Source organism: Notothenia rossii (assembly GCF_949606895.1).
Source record: "Notothenia rossii genome assembly, chromosome: 1".
Lineage (NCBI taxonomy): Eukaryota > Metazoa > Chordata > Actinopteri > Perciformes > Nototheniidae > Notothenia > Notothenia rossii.
Window position 1 is genome coordinate 69,142,318 of NC_136912.1, and position 5,303 is coordinate 69,147,620.

Below are 5,303 nucleotides of genomic sequence, written 5' to 3' on the forward strand. Positions count from 1 at the left end.
AAGGTGAGAGACCAGTAGCAGAATTAGGCAAAGTGTTGTGTGTGTACTCCACCCAAATAAGATGCATGCTCCACGTGGCAAGGTTCTGAGACACCAGGCAGCGTAGACAGGTCTCAAGCTCCTGATTCAGCCGCTCCGTCTGGCCGTTAGACTGCGGATGATATCCAGAAGAGAGGCTGACTGTGGCACCGATGGGTGAGCAGAAAGCCTTCCAAAACTGTGAGGTAAACTGTGGGCCCCGGTCTGACACAACATCCCTAGGGAAACCATGGAGATGGAAAACATGGAACAACACTGCCTCTGCTGTCTCTCTGGCAGATGGCAACTTAGGCAGTGGGACAAAGTGGACCATCTTTGAAAATCTATCCACAATTGTCAAAATAGTGGTGTTACCTTGAGACGGCGGCAACCCTGTGACGAAGTCCAACAAGATCAGGGGCGATGTGGCACTGGAAGCGGGCGCAGAAGACCAGAAGGGGGCTGACGGGAAGTCTTGTTCCGGGCACAGACTGAACAGGCCGCCACGTACTCCTTGACCAACCTCTCCATGGAGGGCCACCAGAACCGCTGCTTAATGAAGAACATGGTGCGGCGAACACCAGGATGGCAGGAGAGGAGGGAAGTATGTGCCCAGTGGATGACCTGTGAGAGAAGAGGGTCAGGAACAAACAACCGGTTCTGTGGGCAACCGTCAGGAACCAAAACATTAGCACTCGCCTGCCTGACCCTCTCCTCAATGTCCCATGTGACTGCCCCCACTACACAAGAGGGGGGAATGATTAGCGAGGGAGTGCGAGGAGCTGGATCGGAATCAAACAGGCGGGATAGGCCATCAGCTTTAGCGTTCTTAGAACCGGGACGGTATGACAGGGTGAAGTTGAATCGGGTAAAGAATAGGGCCCATCTGGCTTGTCTGGAGTTGAGGCGTTTTGCAGATCAGATGTACTGAAGGTTCTTATGATCGGTCCAGACTAGGAAAGGGTGCTTGGTTCCCTCCAGCCAGTGGCGCCACCCCTCCAAAGCCACCTTAATTGCCAACAGCTCCCTGTTACTCACTTCATGGTTTCTCTCGTCTGGGGAGAGTTTCCGAGATAGGAAAGCACAGGGGTGGAGCTTGTTGTCTTTCTTCGACCTTTGAGAGAGGACTGCCCCAACGCCCACATCTGAAGCGTCAACCTCGACCACAAACTGCTAAAGTGGGTCAGGAAGCGTGAGAATAGGGGCCGAAGTGAAGCTCCTCTTAAGCCTCCGGAAAGCCTGTTCTGCTAGGGGAGACCACTGGAACTTCACTTTGGGGGAGGCTAAAGCATGCAGTGGGGCAGCCACAGAACTATAGTTTCTGATGAAACGTCTGTAGAAATTGGCAAAGCCCAAAAATGGTTGCATGAGTTTCTGATTGGAAGGTGTAGGCCACTCAGTGACTGCACTGACCTTTGATGGGTCCATCTGAATGCTGTTCTCCGAAATGACAAATCCCAGGAAAAAGACGATGGAGACGTGGAACTCGCACTTCTCTGCCTTCACAAAGAGTAGATTATCCAAGAGACACTGCAACACCTGGCAGACATGTTGAATGTGGGTCGTCTCATCCGGAGAAAAGATGAGAATGTCGTTGAGGTAGACAAAAACAAACTGGTTGAGCATTTCACAGAGAACATCATTAACCAGAGCCTGGAAAACAGCTGGAGGCTATTACGAGGTATTCGTAATGGCCACAAGGGGTGTTGAAAGCAGTCTTCCATTCATTCCCCTCCCTTATCCTTACCAAATGATAAGCATTTCGAAGATCAAGTTTAGTAAAAATCTTTGCATCCTGTAATAGTTCAAATGCTGAAGAGATAAGAGGAAGGGGGTACCTGTTCTTTATGGTAATGTCATTTAGCCCTCTGTAGTCGACACATGGACGAAGAGTCTTATCTTTCTTGTCGACGAAGAAGAAGCCTGCTCCAGCCAGAGAGGAGGAAGGCCGAATTATCCCGGCAGCAAGGGAGGAGTCAATGTATCTCTTCATTGTTTCCCTTTCGGGGCCAGACAGGAGATGTCCCATAGAGGGAGAAGTCCCAGGGAACAAGTCAATGGAGCAGTCATAGGCTCGATGGGGAGGCAGGGTGGAAGAACAAGTCTTATTGAAAACCTCTTTCAGGTCCCGGTAACAGGTGGGCACCCTGCTAAGATCCGGAAAATCAGAGTCTGCTGCAGCTTGGAGAGGGGTAGAGACAGCAGTAGTCAGGGCAACAGTCACATGGATGAAGGACAGAGGTCTCTCTGGAGCAGGGGCAGAAGGGAAACATGTGGCCAAACAATCCTTATGCCAACCCAAAACTCTCCCGGTGGACCAGTCTATGTAGGGATTGTGTTTTGCCAGCCATGGGTAGCCCAAAATAAGAGGGTGTGAAGGGGAGTTAAAAAGATGAAAACTCAGGGATTCAGTGTGGCCGTTAGCGATGATTAGTTGAAGGGGCCGAGTACGGTGGGTGACTCGGCACAATAAACGTCCATCCAGAGCATTTGCTACAATAGGCCTCAACAGGGGAACAAAATTAAGTCCAAGTCTCTTGGCTAATCTCCAATCAATTAAACTCTCATCTGCTCCGGAGTCAATTAGAGCAGCATGAGACAAAGTCTGAGTAGCAGTAATTAGCTGAGCAGAGGCGAGAGTAAGAGAGGGACAAAAGGAAACAGTTCGGCTCACCAGGACCCTCCTACTTACTGATGAGCCTGGTCTTTTACTGGGCATCTGGCTACAAAGTGACCCCTCTGTGAGCAGTAAATGCACCTCCCCTCCCGTAGGCGGCGCTTCCCAACTGCATGGGTTCCTCCTGGGCAGTAGGCGGCGCTGGAGAGCCATTCGTCTGGAAACGCTGCTTGGGGAAAAAAGGACTGGCTTGAGACTGCCCTCTCTGGCCGGGCGGAGAAAACACAGCTCTCGACTTCTCCCTTTCTCTCTCTACGAGGCGAGTGTCAATTCTTATTGCCATAGCAATGAAACTATCCAGGTCAGAGGGAAGCTCTAGAGCAGGGGTTCTCAACCTTTTTTGGGCCAGCGCCCCCCTGTCCATTATCCAGGTCTCTTACCGCCCCCCATCAAAAAAAGTAGACTTATTTTCTTCCCTGAATATTAATGTTGACTAATATTCTGTGTTATATCATTTAAAAAGCATGTCACTGAATGCCAAACAATAGATTTGATTTAACTGGGCAGTTGGAATATCATTATCATTAGTTTACCAGAGAACAGAAAAGCCATGTGAATGTGAATAAAAATGATATTTATCAGTGTTAAACAAACTCAGACAAGAGCAGAGAATACAAACAGACTGCTACGGAACAGCAGCAATTTCACACATGTCCAGTGCAGAACAAACAGTAGGCTACAAAACTGTACATTAGGCCTACAGAACTAACCGGTCGGAAAGGTGTTGCATTTCGCCAAATTGCGGGGGGGGGAAGGTTAGTGTGAGCCCTGCGCTTGGTGGTTCTCCGCCAGTTTCTTCACTGCGGGTTGCAGAGAACTTAGTTTCAGTCGCAGTGCACCTGAGGCCGTCAAGTTCAAGCGATTGCGGTACTTGGACTGCATGTGGAGGACCTGGCTGAATCCCTGCTCCACGAGGTATGTGGTTGGGAAAGCCAGAAAAAGCAGCCTCGCTTTCTCCCAGAGAGCCGGGTAACGCTGAGAGTATTTGATCCACATGTTGCCCCAGCCAGAGGTGCGGAAAATAGCCTGGGCCTCATCGTCACTCTGGATGTCGATGAGATGCTCCTGTATTGCTGGCTCGCATTCCACCACGTCCGCCTGAAAGGGCTGCACCACCCAGGTGGGAACATCGAGGTCCAAAAGATCTCTGAAGCGGATCTTCAAGTCGGCATTCACCATCCTCAGGTGGTCTGTGTAAATGAGGAGGCGCTCATCGGTAAGAGCCTCATACACCTGCAATGAGTATAACCAGGAAATTGTTATCGGTGCAGAATGTTACCATCCGATTTTAAACTGGTTATTTTATTGCTAATTAGTTTACTAATTGATGTTTCTTTATTCTCATAATACATTCAGAACATAAGTTATTTATACTAACCAGGAACACAAATATAGTGTTGCATAGAGTAGCCTACATTTATTACATGTATTATTTATTATTAGCATTATTTAGTAGCCTAGGCTAGATCACCTTGGTCAACAGCGGGAAATGAGCAAACTGCCTCCTGCCTATGCTCTGCCGGTAGAGATCCAGCCTGGAGGTGAGACTGTGGATGGCCGCCTTGCTCCGGATCAGAGTAACTCCTTTTCCTTGGAGCCTCAGCGTGACTTCATTCATTTTGCCAAAGAAGTCTGCGAGGTACATGATGTCGCAGCGGCTGGATGACACCTGTTCCCCGAGAGCTGCATCCACCTCCTCCAGGAACTCCACGATGCTGTCAAACAGCTCACAAAAATGAGCAAGGCAGTTTCCTTTTGAGAGCCAGCGGACATTAGTGTGGAGAAGAAGAGGCTCAAAGGTCTCATCATTTTCCTGACACAGCTGTCGGAACAATCTGTTATTCAGGGCGTGGGCTTTTTTATTTTTTATTGCCTTTACTGCAACATTGAGAGACTCGTGGAGAGGTGGACTTTTAGATTTGGCCACAAGGTTTTGGCGGTGCAAGACACAGTGGACTGTGAGGACATGCGGGACCTGCTCCTTCAGCAGAGTGGTGAAGCCACGGTACCTGCCAACCATGGAAGGAGCACCGTCAGTAGCACATGCGAGGATGTTGTTGATCGGGATTGACTTCTCCTGTAGATAAGCATCCAGTGCATTAAAAATGGTCTGGCCCTTGGTGTCTGTGACCAGATATTTGGAAAATAAAAATTCCTCAGCCATCTCCTGACTGTTGGAGGTGCTATAGCGGACATAGGCCATCAACAGAACATTGTTGTCAGAAGTGGTTGTATCATCCAGCGGAAGGCTGAATGGAGTTTCCCGCAGGATGGCACACAGCTGCTCCTCTGTATCAGCGCCCATTTCATCAATCCTGCGTGCTACGGTGTCATTACTGAGTGGGATGGATTTCAGCACCTGTGTGGGATCACGCTCCATCACAGTAGATATGACCTCTTTGATGGCAGGGAGTACCAACTTCTCTCCGATTGTGAACGGCTGCCCACATTTGGCTATCAGCAAGGAGCTGTTATATGACACTATTAGCCCGCTGTCAGTCTGGGTGGTCTTCCTAGCGAAGAGACTGCTGATGGTGCTCCTACCATGTTTCTCTTTGAGGGCCTGGAAGAACGGACGCTCCTTATCTGCCTTATCCGGGTGGATCTT